Here is a 19,504-nt window from a genome sequence, read left to right as displayed (position 1 = left end):
AGTCATGTTTTCATCATTGCCTAATATTACCTTCCTAGGCTGTGTGTACTGGAACAGTTGTTTGAATGTTTGAGCTCTTAAATATGTTGTTCTGAGGGGACCCTGATGACAGAAAGAGAACAGATCTGAATTTTTTAAACAATCACAAACTTTACTAACAACTTCATCTGTTAAACACATTTCATTTTTTAAAAGTGAACACAGTTTACTTAAAGTGTAATCCTGTCCCAACTCATGCACATTTTGCATCTCTTCAACAATTGTCTGTACAGTTGAAGCTGGAAGTAGCATCTGCCCTTGTAATTTTAGGTACAATAGACACACATTCCTAAGAAATGACTCCTCATAATTATGTGGCATTTTAATGGATTCAGGTGTGGTTGCATCATTTGAGTTTAGGGAAACATCTTCACATGCAATGATGGTGGATGACTGAGAAACACTTGCCCTGTAGATGTCACTTATGCAATAATCAGAAGATGCTCTATGTTTCCTGGACATATGAGCAGTAAATGATGATTTAACTGTGAACGTATTTTTACAACCTGTTACTGGACACGCCACGGGTCGCCCCTCCACTATATGGTCTTTTAAGTGACATATTAATTCTTTTGCTGTGTGAAAACTGCGGTCACACAACGAAATGGCACATTTAAAATTGGCAACAACAGCTCTAGCAGTAACAGATGACTGGTTGTGGTGCCGATAAAAATGCGCTTTAAAACCTGCGTAAGTACAAAATGTCCGCTTACAGTCAGCACTAACACACTTGAAAAAACAATGGGGTTCGTTACGGTGAACTCTACAGTGCAACACATAACCCCTCAACGTCTCTAATATTTTGCTGCAAAACTGACACGTAATCATTTTATCAAACTAACAAAACCGGTTCGTTTTTTTTTAACCTTTAACAGTTAACTTATACCGAGTCACATCACCCCTCGGCATTATTATTACGACGGTAAAATAGCCTTGGTCACAAGCAGGTGCCTGTATCTTAAAGTTTTTATAATTCAAAGTAAACGAACTTTTCTCTTACAAGTGCTCCAGTCCGTGGTTTAACAAACCGCCACACTTCTCCACGCGCTGGCAGATTGGGCGTGCACTCGATAATAAACTTCGCCAATATGGCTGCTCCCGCGATAATCAACTTAACTGGCTAGTGATTGGACGAGCCAGAGCTCATCGTTTGAATTCAAATACAGACGTTAATTAACGCAGGAACGTATACGTAAAATGCTTTTACAGTTAAAATGACGTCAAGGTACTAAATTTATATGATTGTATATAATATTAGATAACTATTATTTATATAATTATATAACCTTTTATTGTTAATTACAATTAATACATTTTGTTAAATAAATGACCATTAACTTTTTGGGGGAATATTTAATGTTACCATATGCAATACAATTTTTACACTCTACAATATAAAAATACTAAAATAGGACAATTCTGAAGACCTCATTTTTTAAACTCCTCATACTGTATAAACAAAATTTGGCTACGCTTGTACATAACTTTATCTGTAAATATAAAATTTTGTATGTGTTCAATTGCTATGATTTTGTAATTTTAACTGAATTGTATTGTTTTCTTATTACAGTTTTTTTCTATTAATTACAGTAGTCAGTAAATTTTACAAATAAATATCATTTTTTAAACATATTCTTATAGTTAAATTAACAGATTTGTTTGGTTCAGTATTATACAATTGCATTTTTAAAACTTACAAAATATTACTGTAAATTTAACACAATTCAATTGTTTTTCTATTTACAAAATTTTGATGTCATGATTTACAAAATTTCACTGTTAATTTCACGGACATTTTTTACAGTGTACTTGAACTTGAACTTGATTTGGTCTGCTCTGTGTGTGTGAGAGAGAGAGAGGGGTGTCGCGGTCGTGGTTTATTCAGTGAAACAAAAGGCTCAGATGAAAAATGTTAGGCACATCAGTCACTTACCCCAAATAAAAGGTTATGTTACAGAGTGTTATGACAGTTGTTAACTAAGAAAGGTAATAAAGAATAAAGGTATTATTTATTACCTTTCTTCTTTATTACCTTTCTTAGTTAACAACTGTGAGCACCTGTAACCGAGCATAAGCAATTTCCCTCTGGGATTAATAAAGTTATTTGAATCTTGAATCTTGAATCTTGATACAGTTGTAAAATAACAGATACGGTGCGCACTGAATACTAAACCTAAACCAGGCACGAGAATTAAACCAAGATAGCCCCATACCCGTTTTATTTAAATAAAAATACCAAAGAATATTATTGTGTATAGAGTGATTAAAAACAATGCAAATTATGCTTTCATACGGAAAATCTCAATTTCTTTCATTCCAAGGATTAAAAACGGTAACAATGTAAACTTTAGAATCTAGAATACAGAAGATTAAATTTACACAAATTTAAAAAGAGGCTTTAATCACTGAAAGTCTCCAGAAGAGCCTCAGATTCAAGAGGTTTTTAAAGTGTGGAGAGGTGCATTACAGTTCCTCTAAATGTATAGGTGAGAACAGCTGATTCACACTTGGGGAGAGTGAGTAATTTGCATTTGAATGTTGTCTGGCATTGTAAAGCGCAGTGACACTAAAAGAACAACAATTTAGGATTAATAGGAATAGGAGGCACTAAAGAGGAGGATTTTAATTTAGACTATAAAAAAATTAACCTGCGTCTATTTTTAGGCGTGCCAGCTGCCACTTTTTAGTTAGAAGTTTTAAATACAAATCTTATAATGCCCACATGACATCAAACATTCCCTATACAAACATATACTGTACAACACACGTTTATCAACCTTTTGATAAAAACGCTGCCTTTTGTAAAGTGAAAGTACTTTACAAAAGACAAACAGCTTTATTTCAGTCATAAATTCACAATTACATCACATTCCAGCTATTATTTCCAGCCGTGGTTAAATAATGGATAAATTAATTATTAAATGCTGGACACAAACAGCAAATATGATGATTATTATAAAAAGCCAGAAGAACTTTGTGTTCATAAAATATTTACTTAATATGATAATATATATTGTTAATTCTTGTCTTCTGATGATGTCGACACATTCTTATGTGTCGACATCATCAGATATGTTGGCATCAGATATGTTGGCATATTCACGAAATCAGGACATTCGCATAGTTAACACTATCAGATAGCCTACTATAAGGAAATTAAATTAATTTCAACACCATTTAAACCAAGACATTGCCATGTCTTTCACTGTTTTGTTCCTGTTAAAACATTACAAAAACTATATAAGAAACGTATTAGGAATTTTAAAGCACGAATTTGGTTATCTCATTTCATTATTATGAAAATAATATGAAGCACATATACACACATTCATCATGACAGATCTGTTGTAAAGCAAAATAAAATTCATGTTTGCTTCAGCATTGGGAACAATATTGTTTTAGACTAAGTAATTATACACAGTTCTTCGTTGTACAATACTTGGTCCGGCTTTTAGATAAAGTCCTTCCATGCGCCATCTGGCGGATATTCAGTGAAGCACAACACATTTATTTAAATTTCCGAATGTTGCTTACGGCAAGTCGCGGCACGCCGCGCGCTAAATTGCGGCATCTCGCGGGAAAACACATGCAGTCTTAATGGCCACATCTGTAGGTGGAATTTTACCTAAACACTTTATGAGGAAAAGACAAATTGGCCTTTTTGACTAAAAACAATGCAATTTATGCTATCATAAGGAAAATATAAATTTCTTCCATTTCAAGGATTAAAAAAGGTAACAATGTCAACTTTAGAATCTGGAAGATTAAAATTACACAAATTTAAATCACTGAAAGTCTTCAGAAGAGCCTTAGATTCAAGAGTTTTTTAAAGTGTGGAGAGGTGCATTACAGTTCCTCTGAATGTATAGGTGAGAACAGATGATTTACACTTGGGGAAAGTGAATAATTTGAATTTGAAAGTTGTCTGTCATTGTAAAGCACACACACACTAAAAGAACAACAACCCAGGATTAATAGGAATAGGAAGCACTAAAGAGGAGGATTTTAATTTAGGCTATACAAAAATTAACCTGCGTCTATTTTTAGGCGTGCCAGCTGCCACTTTTTAGTTAGAAGTTTTCAATACAAATCTTATAATGCCCACATGACATGACGGAATTAGGCACGGCTGGTGAGCTATCCTTGCTAATAATCCCGGGCTTGCACCCCGCACTATAAAATATGAGTGCGACGGCCATCCGCCGACAGCAGCTCCTGCCTCCGTCCGCTTGCGCTGGCTCTTCTTTAAAGTCCCTGGGGCGCGTTCCATTCACCCCGCTTGCATGCCGCACTTACACGTTGTTGCGTGCGCGTCTTACTCACTGTAATAAAACTGTATAAAAATACATGGCCTTTATAAGACTCAACTTTTATTTAAGCGCACTCACAATAACGGAAAAACGTTATGATTTTGTAAATGTTTGAAAGCAAATAAGGTGCGCTGTTCTGTATTGTTTTTGGTGAACTTGAGCGCGTCAGAAAATGAACGCAAACGTTTTTTTAAATGGTCAGAGTCAGTCTGCTTGCTGTTTTCCCGATGCGTTTATAATCATTAGTCTACTTCTGCCGGTGCGCTCTGGAAAACTTTATACGTGCGGCTGAGCGCTGATTAAAACGATGGAGTAAATTAAAGAGGAGAATCACAATGCCGAATCGAAGTCTTGAGCCCAAACCTCATTTAAATTAAATTAACAAATATTATAAGTAAAAAAAACAATAGCCCACGTTTAGAAACAGTTTATAAATTCTTTCCGACATGAGTTGGCCCGGTGTTATGCGCAGAGCGCCGGGAGATTTCCTGAAGCTCCGAAATCACTGGGGCATTTTTTCTAAATAGATGCTATCTTTAATAACTGATGGAGGTTTTGGGCTGTATACACACGCCTTTTTGAGGGGTTTAAAACAAATTAATAAGTCCGAGCAGACCTACATGAAAGGTGAGAAGTGAGTAACTAAGCGCGCTCTCGCGTTGTATATACTGTACAACATGCGTTTATCAACCTTTTGATAAAAATGCTGCCTTTTGTAAAGTGAAAGTACTTTACAAAAGACAAACTGCTTTATTTCAGTCATAAATTCACAATCACATCACATTCCAGCTATTATTTCCAGCCGTGGTTAAATAATAGATAAAATAATTATTCAATGCTGGACACAAACAGCAAATATGATGATTATTATAAAAACCCGGAGGAGTTCGTGTTCATAAAATAATATTTACTTACTATGATAATATATATATATTGTGGCGTGGGCGGGGCGGCGGCTGACGACCAGCATGCCTTGCAGGGATGTCTGTGTGTTCGCCCTGTTGGGGAAGGGTGTTTGGGGTGGTGGCTTCGGCCATGTTGTGTGTGTGCGTGACGTGTTGAATGTGCTCTGGTTTATGCTTAGGCTAAATTGGATGTGGTTTTCGTGTGAATGTGCTGCTCATGCCATACAGTGCTGTGCTTAATAAAGTAAGCATTGGACAGCAAGTAAGCTCACTTGTCTCTCCACCATCCTTTCCGGCGGGAAAACGCTACAATATTGTTCATTCATGTCTTCTGATGATGTCGACACATTTTTACGTTTTAAATAAGATATGTTGGCATATTCACGAATCAGGACATTCGCATAGTTAAGACTATCAGATAGCCTACTATCAGGAAATTAAATTAATTTCAACACCATTTAAACTGAGGCATTGCCATGTCTTTCACTGTTTTGTCCCTGTTAAAACATTACAAAAACTATATAAGAAACGTATTAGGAATTTTAAAGCACGAATTTGGGCATCTCATTTCATCATTATGAAAATAATATGAAGCACATATACACACATTTATCATGAAATATCTGTTGTAAAGCAAAATAAAATTCAGGTTTGCTTCAGCATTGGAAACAATATTGTTTTAGGCGAAGTAATTATACACAGTTCTTCGTTGTACAGTACTTGATCCGGCTTTTAGATAAAGTCCTTCCACGCGCCATCTAGCGAATATTCAGTGAAGCACAAAACATTTATTTAAATTTCCGAATGTTGCAGCAAATCGCGGCACGTCGCGCGCTAAATTGTGGCATCTCGCGGGAAAACAAACGCAATCTTAATGGCCACATCTGTACATAAAACAATGAATGTGTGTGAGAGCGTGTGTGTGTGTGTTTGTGTGTGTGTGTGTGTGTGTTTAAGTATGTGGGTCAAACCCCCATTCAAGACAATATAAAGGATGTAAATGTGTGTTGTATAGTAACATGAGTGTTAATGAGTAAGATGTAATTTTTATACTGAAACCACTGAGTGTAAGATGCTGTAAAGTCTGGAATAATGAGAGAGATTATACTGTCAAAGTGTAGATATACTGTATTTTATTTTACATATACTGTATTTTATTTTGATGTGTTATTAAATGATGCTGTTAGCAATTAATTAATTTATTAAAAGGGTATTTTTCTTTCACACAGTGAGTCCTAAACCTGTGGTGAATATAACGCCTGACACACGGGTGTTCAGAGGAGAGAGAGTGACTTTCAGGTGTGACATACAGACAGGAGGAGACACTGAGTGGACATATGACTGGTATAGAGACAATAGCCCAGTCAACCCAGACATCAGCTCAGTTACAGACACTCACGGGGGTCAATACACCTGCAGAGGGACGAGGAACAGTGACTCTCAGCTCTCACAAATCAGTGCTCCTGTTACACTCTCTGTATCAGGTGAGTGTGTGAGTGTGTTATAACTGTTTGTTATTACAGATGTTGCTAGTTATTATTATGGGTTTTTATATATTACAGCTTTTTCATTGCACTCCACTGTAACGGAGTTTCTTTATAATGATTTTATAGTTTCCTTCTGTTTACTTTTTATTTTCACTTTTATATCTTAAAGCATCTAATTGCGTTAATAACTGGTTACTATAGGAATAATCACAATCCTTCCAGACATCACAACATCCAAGAATTATTGCTAAATGAGGCATTGCTGTATTATATGTGCATTAAATGATGGTTATATTAAATGTGTAAATAAGCAGGTGATTGAGGGAGAATATTAAATAGAGAATGTTAATTAGACCTCCTACTGAGTGCAGATTTCTATTTACTGCAGTGTTCATATTATTTGAATGTTGTACAGTCATTTGCTTGTTTGCTTGTTGTGAGGTGGTAATACTTCTTAATTTAATGTTAAGATAAAACACAAAATGTGAAACAAAAAATACAAGACCATTTCTGGAGCCAGATGTGTAGTTGTTAATTTTCCCAAGTAATCTTTAGACTAAACTCCCATGAAGATAAAGTGATGTATAGAGAGAGAGATTAAAGACTTGCTTTATCACACAGCAGATATTTTCTGACTCTCACCGTAATCACAGTGAAGCTTTATATTTACAGTAATATCCTTTTATTATTTTCATCACATCTAAATGTAAATTCTACAACAGTTTAAAGTCAGTCATGAGTTGTTTTGCATCATCACAGAGAGAATATTACTGTTTTACTGTAGACGTTATTAGTGCACTAAAGACTACTTCACAATTTATAATTGTATTTCATTTCTAACAGAAAAACCTAAACTTCAGCTCACATCAAGTCTTAAAGGAGACGTCCTGACAGGAAACTCAGTGACTCTGACCTGTACACTGACACCACAGTCTACTGGATGGAGGTTTTACTGGGAGAAAAACAGCCAATCTAAGACTGAGACTGATACACACACCTACACCTTCAGCCCAGTTAGTGTCTCTGATGGAGGTCAGTACAAGTGCAGAGCTGGAAGAGGATCCCCAGAGTACACCACAGACTACAGTAATGAACTCCAGTTAGACGTTACTGGTGAGTAAGAGACTTTCTCTCATGTGATTCTGTACAACACTGAACATATAAACACCATGTGATCAGCATCACAATACAGTAACATTTACACAGTTAGACACAGAGAAGTGTTTCCTGTAGATGATTGTATTAAAGTTAAAGAGAGACAGTGTGAGCACGGCTGAGCAGGGCCGGTGTGAGCTGAGCTGGAGATCAAGTGGAACAACACTAGTTTAGATTTAGTGGAAAATGTCACAAAAACCTGTAAAACTCTTTTAATAAGCTGCTGAGAGGCTGTTTAATGGTCTTCATAAAGTTACTGCTTCAGAAACATCACCATGCTCGAGTGGAGAGTCTGAGTGTGAATGAGTGAAGAGGACCAGGGGCGAGATTTTATACTGAAACACTGAGTGGAAGAGACTCTAGAGATTAGAGAGGGAGTGTGTAGGAGGAGATATGAGCAGGTGTGTGTGTGTGTACAAACACATGCAGTGATCAGTAAAGATGTACAGAGCAGAATGATTGTATCCTAGCACAATATCTTTCTTTACCTTATTAAATAAACCTGTTAAAAGTGACATCAAATCACACAGTCAGTTATTTCTATCATGATTGTGTCTCTTCTAGCTTTAGTTTCTTGCTGACACTCAGTGTTTATAAAGATGAACAGGACAGACACACTGTAATTCAGACATGAGTTAATAGTGTAGAAGTGAATTTTACTTCATCAGTAGTGATTGTATGTGACAGAGTTTAATCATTTACACGTCAGCAGATTTACTGTATCTACTGTTACTGTGTTTACAGAAATTCTGTATTCAGTTCTAAAATGTTACTCATTTAAATAATAGTTTTGGAAATTAATTCATATATAAACTTTTTTTTCTTATAGAAAGTCCCAAACCTACAATGAGTATAAAGCCTCATGAACAGGTTTTCAGAGGAGAGAGAGTGACTTTAAATTGTGACATACAGAAGGGAGGAGACACGGTGTGGACATATGAGTGGTTTAGGATCAATAACCCAGACTCCCCAACACACACAACACAGACGTTTACTGTTAAAGATCATCACAGGGGTGAATACACCTGCAGAGGGAAGAGAAGTGATTTTCAGGTCTCAAAGATGAGTGATCCTGTTACACTCTCTGTATCAGGTGAGTGTGTGTGTGTGTGTGTGTGTGTGTGTGTGTGTGTGTGTGTGTGTGTGTGTGTGTGTGTGTTATTACTTATACATGTAACATTTATCACTAGTTTCTGATTTTCTTCCAGATTTTATTGTGAGATAAACCGAGTCTCATTATTCTGATTGTACAGCTCCTTATTTCTGTTTATTCACTTTTCTGTCTTAAAGTCACCAAATCATCTGATGTGTAAAGAATCAGCACAATTCATTATCTATTCTGATCTGTGTGACACATTTCTCCTCAGCTTTTATTTACACTGTCAGGAAATAACAGACATTAATGAGAACCAATTCCTCTTCATCTAATAGTCAAACTGATTTTACTGTCAGGAGTACGGTGGCCCTGAAGTGCAAAACAAATTAACAAAACCCAAAACAAAATAACAAATTCAAAACCAAATTAACAAAACAAAAAACAAAATAAATAATATCTGTCTGGCCGAGAAGTGCAATACAAATTAACAAAATGGAAAACAAATTAAAAACCAAATAACAAAACCCAAAACTATTTTTTTATTTTATTTCTGTTTTGTTGTTTTGTTTTTGTTGTTGTTACTTTGTTTTCGGATTTGTTAATTTGGTTTTGAATTTGTTTTCCATTTTGTTAATTTGTATTGCACTTCTCGGCTAGCCAGATACAAACCGGAAAAGGTAGGTATAGTTTGCGAATTAAATGCTTACCGCTAATTGGACGAGACATCTGTCACGCAAGATATACAGGAAGTACTGTAGTAGCGGTAGATTTGTGTGTGTATAATATGGCGTTCTTACGGTGGCCCTGAAGTCAGTTTATTTAATTAATTTTTGTGCACTTTACGGCCATCATAGTTTAAAGTGAAGCAGAACACACAAGAAACAAAGATAAAGAAACAATTTTCTACTTCCTGTATATCTTGAGTGACAGATTTCTCGTCCAATCAGCGGTAAGCATTTCATTCGCAAACTATACCTACCTTTTCCGGTTTGTATCTGACTGGCCGAGAATGCAGTAGGAGTAATAGGCTAATATTAAACGCTTTTGTTATTTCTAATGTGTTTAAGTAATGCAGCAAACATTAAAACGTATGTTTGCAGCATCACTAAAAAATTACCATATTAAAATTTAATTATTTTCCTGTAAAATATCAATATTACAAATATTCCTTTCTAAACATTCTACTGCGTTTCCACGGGTTACTGACGTCATCCTCGCGCCTTTAAGTCTTGGTCGTGGCTAAAAGGGATATATAGCTCCGACCGGAAACTAATAATGAAATGAATTGTTATACCTATTGGATCATTTTTCATGTCTAAAGCTAATCCTTTCTGTAATACAAAAAGTTTTATTGTTGTATAGTGAGAGAAAAAAAAAACGTTAGATTGATGTGCGCATGCCCTATAGAGCTCGAGCTGTATTCCTTCTAGCCTCAACTGTATTAAACCCATAATCCAAATTTAATTACAATTATTTAAAAGAATATAGTACCACAAGCTGTTCATAAAAATGTAATGTAATTTTAATATTTTTGGAATACTATTAACTTTCAATTCAATTCAATTTTATTTCTATAGCGCTTTTAGCAATGTTCATTGCCGCAAAGCAGCTTTACACAGTCAAAAGAATTATTTAAGTTTGTATGAAATGTGAATTTGTATGAATCAAAATGGTCAGTTTGTCCCTGGTGAGCAAGCCAAGGGCGACAGTGGCAAGGAAAAACTCCCTGAGATGGTAATAGGAAGAAACCTTGAGAGGAACCAGACTCAACAGGGAACCCATCCTCATTTGGGTGAAACGGAAAGCAGTAAATGATCTGCATTTATACAGTGTGTAGGGTGGGAGGCAGTTCAGCTATACTAGCTGATGTTAATTGATGTTAATATGGAGTCCAGGTAGTTATTGAAGACCCAGGTAGACTTGTACGAAGTTCCAGTCCTGAACTATCGAACTGTCAAGTCCCCAGAGAAACAGTTGCCAACACCAGTCAAGGCCAGAACCATTTTCTAGGTAGAGAGAACCATCCCCAGACACCAGAAACATCCCAGAGAGACACACGGGCATCCATGTGACGAGATCTTCAGCCAGAAGCGGGGCACCAGGATGGGTCAGACAGGTCCGGAGGGCAGAGGGAGTCTGGATCTCTGGCAGCTCAGGAACGACATGTGTAGCTTGACAGAGAGAGAGAAAGAGTGAAAGGGGGAGACAGGAGGAGAGAGGAAAGAGAAAGAGGGGGGGGGGGAGAGAAGAAGAGGAGAGATGGCAGTTTGGTATGGTCACACAATGTATAATGTGAATGTATATTAACTGTAGAGTGCAAGCAGAGACTCCGGCAGGACTAATTATGACAGCATAACTAAAAGGGAGAGCCAGAAGGAAACACAAACAAGAGGGCTTCCTGAGATGTAAAGCAAACAATCACCTCACCGTCAGCAAACCCACACATTGCTCAATTTTAGTAAGCTGTTTTTTCTCATCAGGTTTTGCTGAGACATATAACTGTGTATCGTCAGCATAACAATGAAAACTAATACCATGCTTACGGATTATGTTGCCCAGAGGAAGCATGTAAAGGGAAAAAAGCAGTGGACCTAAAACTGAACCCTGCGGAACGCCAAACTCCACTAGAGAACATGCAGAATAATTACCATTTAAGTCTACATACTGATAACGATGGGTCAGATAGGATTAACTTTGAATTGGTTAAACAAGACCAAAAAAAGTTACAGAATTAGTCATTCAGAATGTTTTGAATTGACAGTTGTTTTTCTGTAGTTTTACTAAAAGTGCATAAAAACTAAAAACATTCTTGTTTATACTGTTTTATATTGCTCTTTAAAATGTCACTTTAATCAACTAAAATAAGCACACTTGCACTATTCTTATTGTTGTAATCTGTTCCTTTTTGCAGAACAGTAACTCAATTATTTTACCTCGGTTGTTCTCCAAGTTCTCCAGTGTTATTTCAGTTTTTTTTTTTTTTTTAGTTTTTTTTTAGTTTTTTAGTGTTATTTGTAACAAGGGTTGAGAGAAATGTAATTTTAATTTTCTATATGTATGCACTGTACGTGTAGCAGAATTGACAATGACGTTGACTTGGACATTGCCTAATAAGGACAAATATGGTTCATAAAACACCACAATAAAGAGGAGGATGAGTACAGTTTAGTAACCTTTGAAGTGGCACTTATTCAGTAAACAGACACAATTTTAGCCAATAAAACATTTTATTTAGAGGCAGAGCTGCTCCGTTTAAGAGTGTACTCCACCCAACCTGTACACTCAATCTGCTCATTCATTCATTTATTTATGCTGTAGTAGCAGTCCATGGAACAGAATCCTTCAAACCTTCGGTCAGAATAAAATGACGAAGCCTAAAACATTTCACGAGGCCTAAAAACATCTGTAGCGCAAAACGGACACCGATACAACCCTTACTTCGAGTGAAAACCTGTCTGTGTTTCGTCTTACAGTAATATGTGTCTGTCGTCAACAATTAAACGAACAATTAAATGACGAAAATAAAGAAAAAAATTATTTATATTGACTAACCACACCAAGCCTTACCGCCGCCATGTTCTTCCATGCTAAAATGAAGGTTCTTACATATAAAAAAGATTACCGCTGATTGGCCAATGCAGAAGCTCCTTTCATCAATGAGAAACCTTTCGGCACGCCCCTACCTTTTGACACGCCCCCCATCCTTCTGCATGCTGATTGGCCAACGCAAAAGCTCCATTCACCCACCAGTTTCTTTTGACATGCCCTCTACCCTTCCGCACGCCCCGACCTTTCGGCACGCTTATTGCTCCAGCCTGCAGTTATCCCTACTTGCTGTAAACGCGAGCGGGCCCCCCTTCAGCCCCCCTCTCTCAGGTTGCCAAACAAACACACAAACTCTTCTCTGTCGCGATTGTTTTCAAAGGTGAGGAGCTGTTAATTAGTTTTTTGTTGTTGTTGTTGTTTTACTTTACAGCAGTGATCCCGTTAGTATGCGCTCACGCGAGTGTGACTATGGATGTCCCTTGCTAATTTTTAAACGGTTTTAAAAACGGTCTATCCATTAATGTGTGTGTGTGTGTGCACGCACATTTTACACACACACACACACACACACCCTGCGTGCACAAATGGAAACACTTATCTGTCAGGATTTATTTTTACGTTTTTTTAAGGTAAAGTACAGGTTAATTTGTTTTATTTTTACTTTATATTTTGTATTAATTGTTTTCATGTATTTATTTTTTGGGGCTGTAGAACGAATAATTTAAGTTTCCATTATTACCTATGGGAAAATTAAATTTGGTTTTAGTGTTTTGGAATACGAGCCTGCTTCCGAAACGAATTATGCTCATAATCCGAGGTTCCACTGTATACATATACTGTATATTTATTTAAAGTTTCCCAATATGTCTTCTAAAGATTAAATGTGTAATTTTGCTGTTTGTGTTGCACTTTAACAAAATATTTTTTACTTTTTACACCAATTATGATAAATTGATAAAGAGAGAGAGAGAGAGATTAGAGACTTAGATGATCACACAACAGTTCTTTTCTGACTCTCACTTTGATATTATTGACACTTTACATTTAATATTTCTGCAGATTTTCATTCACATCATTTGAATAACTGAAAATTCATAAACAATGTGACATTAGTCCTGATGTGTTTAGTGTCGTCACTGAGAGAGTAATAGTGTTTTACTGTAGAAGTGATTTGTGTAGTAAAGACTACTTCACATTCTGATACTGTACTTTTTATTTTATTTTTTACAGTAAAACCTAAACCTAAGCTCACATCGAACCTTAAAGGAGCTGCACTGACAGGAAACACAGTGACTTTGACCTGTACACTGACACCACAGTCTACTGGATGGAAGTTTTCCTATTTAAAAGACGGCATACAGCTTAAGACTGAGACTGAGACAAACTCCTGCATCATCAGCTCTGTTAGTAAAGCTAATGGAGGTAAATACAAGTGCAGAGCTGGAAGAGGAGACCCAGTCTACTACACACACGACAGTAATGAACTCCAGTTAGACGTTACTGGTGAGTAAGAGACTTTCTCTCATGTGATTCTGTACAACACTGAACATATAAACACCATGTGATCAGCATCACAATACAGTAACATTTACACAGTTAGACACAGAGAAGTGTTTCCTGTAGATGATTGTATTAAAGTTAAAGAGAGACAGTGTGAGCACGGCTGAGCAGGGCCGGTGTGAGCTGAGCTGGAGATCAAGTGGAACAACACTAGTTTAGATTTAGTGGAAAATGTCACAAAAACCTGTAAAACTCTTTTAATAAGCTGCTGAGAGGCTGTTTAATGGTCTTCATAAAGTTACTGCTTCAGAAACATCACCATGCTCGAGTGGAGAGTCTGAGTGTGAATGAGTGAAGAGGACCAGGGGCGAGATTTTATACTGAAACACTGAGTGGAAGAGACTGTAGAGATTAGAGAGGGAGTGTGTAGGAGGAGTTATCAGCTGACAACAGGTGTGTGTGTGTGTGTGTGTGTTGTGATTGGTGGAAAATGTTTCCCGTATAGTGAGCTGGCCAATCAGAGACCACATGCCGTGGCGAACGGTGGGCAGTTAGTAATGTTGTGTTTTCTGTCAGATTAAACATGATTACTGAAGTTATTTAATGAGAAATGAAGGTTTGTGGGACTGTACATGTTGTTTAGGACTTTAAAGGCAGATTGGACCTTTTTTTCTCAGTTAATTTCATGTAAATGGTTTCTTCATATTTTAATTGTAATTGTCTAATTTTGCTTATTTGCTGAGATATAAAAGTACACTCGGTCATGACACTACGTCTCTGTTAATCTTCTCTCTCCATGCTCTTATTGTTATCTCCATGCTACATGTCTGTTAACATGATGGACAAAGGAAAGTAAATCTCAACTTCTGATCTCAGTGAATTGATCGTGTGTCCAGCTAAAAGCTAAAACTGAAGAAGTGGTTTAGCGTCTCCCAGACAGTAAAAACATTTCATTCTGGAAGTCATTAGTTGGGTAAAGACAACCTGACATCTTCAACTGTGTTTCATTATTACAGAAAAACCTAAACGTGAACTCACGACAGACCTTAAAGGAGCTGATTCAACATTAATTAAGATTAATTAAGTGTAATGTGTTACATGTGCAGCTTTCCTTATTTCATGTCATATTTTGTTGCCCTGGATTTTTTTTCACAGACAAATCAAAGTGGCTTTAATTGTCATTTCACCCACATACAGTAGGATACAGTACATAGTGCAAATAAACAAACTTCCTCCAGGACCATGGTGCTCCATAAAACACAGAACTACACAAGACCTCACATATAAAAATGATTCTAACAGAAGATTATACTGTAGTACACAGAGAACACGAGTGCTGCAGCTGTGACGCAGATCAATAAATTACTGTATGTTTAATCTTTTAATAACCAGATAAAGAATGTAAATAAAAAAAAAATTACATGGAGACTAAAATAGAGTAGTATCCATTAAGGGGTGTGTGTGTGTACGTGTGTGTGTACGTGTGTGTGTACGTGTGTGTGTACGTGTGTGTGTGCGTGCGTCCCCCCATTTCCTGGGTGTTAATAAGTCTGATGTCCTGTGGAAAGAAACTGATTCTGTGGTCCTGAGTGTTTGATCACTGTTTTCCAGATGGCAGAATGATAAAGAGTGTGTGTAAACACGCACACACACCACAATGCTGGAGTGGCTTTGCCGATGCAGTGTGTGTTGTAAATATTTGTGATGGAGACACAGATGAGCCTAGCTGTCCTCACTGTCTGCTGCAGGGTCTGTGGGTTGAGACAGTGCAGTTTCCCAAACCAGGCAGTGATGTGAGGAAGGAGATGAGCTCTCAGCGGCTCAGTAAGTCGTGTCTCAGATGCGTCTCAGACACTGTATTCTCTCTACAGTACATAGACAGTGACACTGCCGAGACACTCCTCACTGTCCTCACTGCAAAGTCTTTGTTTTGTGGTTAAGTTGTACTGAATAAATGATGCAAAAAACTTAGTTGCATTATTTAGATGACACTGCATTAGGGTGTCACGGTGGTGTAGTGTCTAGCACTATTGCCTTGGACCTCCAGGGTCCAGGTTCGGGTTCCCAGCCAGGCTCGATTCCCGTCTCTGTGTGCATGGAGTTTACATGTTCTCCCCGTGCTTGGTGGGTTTCCTCTGTGTACTCTGGTTTCCTCCCACAGTCCAAAAAGTTAGTTAGTTAGAGGTTTTTATTGTCATTGCACATTAGATGAACAACGAAATTTAACAGCACTTTCACCTAGTACACACATAATCTAAAAGAAGACAAAAAAATTAAAAAATGAAAACACACAAATAACATAAAATAAAATAGAACATTTGTAAATTAAAAATATATGTAATGTTATTGCACATATACCGAATATAGTAAATGCATGTATGTGTACATATGGGAGGAAAACAGTCAGTGACCGTGTGTTTAGTATGGTGATGGCTTGTGGAAAGAAGCTATTTCTGAATCTGTTTGTTCTAGTCCTGATAGACCTGTAGCGCCTGCCTGAGGGCAACAGGTCAAACATGGGGAAGGCTGGATGAGAACAGTCTTTAGTGATGGCCTTTGCTCTGGTGAGGCAACGGGATAAGTAGATGTCCTTTAGGGAGGAAAGGGTGCAGCCAATGATCCTCTCTGCAGTATTTACCACTCTCTGGAGCTTCTTCCGTTCTGCCTCTGTGCAGTGGGAAAACCACACCGTGATGCAGTAAGTTAAGATGCTCTCAACGGTGGAGCGGTAGAAGGTCACTAGCAGCTTCTTCCCGACGTTGTTTCTCCTGAGCACTCTCAGGAAGTGCAGATGTTGCTGTGCTTTTTTAAAGACAGCAGTAGTGTTTCCTGACCATGAGAGGTCGGCAGATATTATTGTGCCCAAAAAGGTGTAAGCGTAGACTCTCTCTACGCAATCCCCATTAATGTAGAGAGGGCTCAGGTCTGCTCGTTGTCTCCTAAAGTCCAGAATAATTTCCTTTGTTTTTGAGATGTTGAGAGTCAAGTTGTTTGCCAGACACCACTTGGACAATTTCCAAACCTCATCCCTGTAGGCTGACTCATCACCCTCAGAGATCAGCCCCACCATCGTTGTATCATCCGCGAACTTCAGTATGGTATTACTGGACTGGATGGGTCTACAGTCGGCGGTGTAGAGGGTATAGAGTAGTGGGCTCAACACACACCCTTGTGGGGAGCCCGTGCTCAGAGATCTAGTAGCGGAGGGGTTGTGACCAAGTTTTATTGACTGTGGTCTGTTTGTGAGAAAGTCTTTAATCCAGGAGCAGGTGAGTGGATGAAGTCCTAGATCAGTCAGTTTGCTGACCAGGATGGCAGGGATGATAGTATTGAAGGCCGAGTTATAATCAATAAAGAGCAACCTAACATAGTTCCCACTGTGCTCCAGATGACTCAGCGCTGTATGTAAGATGAAGGCTATAGCATCTTCAGTTAACCCATTTGCCTTGTAAGCGAATTGGTGGGGGTCAAACGAGGGAGGGAGGCAACCTTTGATGTGACCCAAGACCAACCGTTCTAGGCATTTAGTGACAATAGGTGTAAGTGCCACTGGACGGTAGTCATTTAGGCTGGTTATATTAGATTTTTTGGGTACCGGGATGATAGTAGTCGACTTTAGGCAGGCTGGAATAATAGCCCGTGTCAGAGAAAGGTTGAAGATGCTTGTGAACACCTGTGAGAGCTGGTCAGCACAGGCCTTAAGTACCTTCCCAAGTACACCGTCTGGTCCTGCTGCTTTCCTGGGGAAAGCATCTCTTTCACTTCCTGTACCTGCACAGTCAGTGGTTGGAATCTGGGGGCTGGTTGAAGCTGATGTAATGTAACTGCAGACCGTTGGGGTGAGGTCTCAAAGCGTGCAAAAAAGGTATTTAGCTCTTCCACCAATGCAATGCTAGAGTCCACAGCTATACTGGTCTGAAGTGTGTGATCTGCTGAATACCCTGCCATACCTGCCGCGGGTTGTTATTTGAGAGATGGCTTTCTATTTTCCTCCTGTAGTCAGCTTTAGCTCTCCTTATCCCTCTCTTCAGGTCAGCTCTGGTCGTGCTATATAGTGCTTTATTTCCTGATTTAAATGCTTTATTACGATTTTTGAGCAATGATTTGACTTGACTGGTCATCCAGGGCTTCTGATTGGGGAATACCCGGATGCGTTTTTCCACCGTGACATTCCCTGTGCAGTACTTGATGTACAATAGTACAGCCTCTGTATAAACTTGCAAGTCGTGATTTTCAAAGACACTCCAATCAGTGTGTGAGAAACAGTCTATTAACTTATGAAGAGCATCTTCTGGCCAAATAGTGACCGTCTTTATCAATGGAGTTGTACTTCTTATAAGAGGTTTATATGCAGGGATAAGGAACAGGGAGAGATGGTCCGAGTGTCCTAAGTGTGGGAGTTGTGTGGTCTTATATGCATGCTTAATGTTTGTGTAAACATGATCGAATGTATTTTCCCCTCTAGTAGGACATTTTACGTGCTGATAAAATTTAGGCAAAATGGACTTCAAATTTGCTTGATTAAAATCACCCGCGATAATGTGTACTCCGTCAGGGTGAGACTCTTGCTGTTTGTTTATGCTGTTTGACAGCAGCGAGAGAGCAGTGCTAACATTAGCATTGGGAGGTATATATACAGCCGTAATTATCACTACTGTTACCTCTCTAGGCATAAAAAAAGGACGGCATTTAATAGAAAAGGACTCGAGGTCCGGTGAACAGTGCTTATGTATGGCCTTATTATTCGTAGACCATTTGTCGTTTACATAAATACACAGACCCCCCCCTCTGCTCTTACCGGATGCTTTGGTCCGATCGTAGCGATACATGGAGCGTCCCGCTAGCTGTACAGCTGCATCGGGGATATGCGGGTAACTCCTTCCTCAGTCTCGCAAGAAGGCCGGACAGGCATCCGCCCGCTTCTGCCTTCTCTCCTTCCGCCGTCTTCGCCGCCTGCCAACGCCCACAACAAACCACGGAGCACCCGCCGGTCTCGCTATCTCAGTAGGGATGTTATAAAAGCGGCTAGACTCTGCAGTAATTTCCAGCTTTGAGTTAAAACCAATGTCTATTAATTCCTGTCTACTGTAGCAGTGTGCAAAGGAGCGTAGAGAACATAAAGACTCTAATAAAAGTGCTAAGAAAAGTACTAGGATCAAGGAGCTGCAAGCCGCTGCGACTGTGTGCGCAGCGCCATCGATATGCAGGTTAGGCTTATTGGGGGAATCCCAAATTGCTCGTAATGTGTGAATGAGTGTGTGAGTGTGTGTATGTGTGTGTGTGCCCTGCGATGGATTGGCACTCTGTCCAGGGTGTACCCTGCCTCATGCCCTAACTCTCCGGTGATTGGCTCCAGGTCCCCGCGACCCTGAATACAGGATAAAGCGGTATAGACGATTGTACTGTATTAATATACTGTGTATATGTGTGTGTGTATATATATATATATATATATATATATATATA

The 19,504-nt window shown here is 38.4% G+C and overlaps 1 pseudogene; it reads left to right on the top strand.

Moving 5' to 3' along the window:
* The window catches only part of LOC128520445 (uncharacterized), a 126,653-nt pseudogene that overhangs the window by 96,221 nt on the left and 10,928 nt on the right, over positions 1-19,504 (top strand).

The sequence above is a fragment of the Clarias gariepinus genome, chromosome 1 (assembly GCF_024256425.1).
Source record: "Clarias gariepinus isolate MV-2021 ecotype Netherlands chromosome 1, CGAR_prim_01v2, whole genome shotgun sequence".
NCBI lineage: Eukaryota > Metazoa > Chordata > Actinopteri > Siluriformes > Clariidae > Clarias > Clarias gariepinus.
The sequence above is the reverse complement of the archived record's forward strand: the minus strand, read 5'-3'. Positions and strand labels throughout refer to the sequence as shown.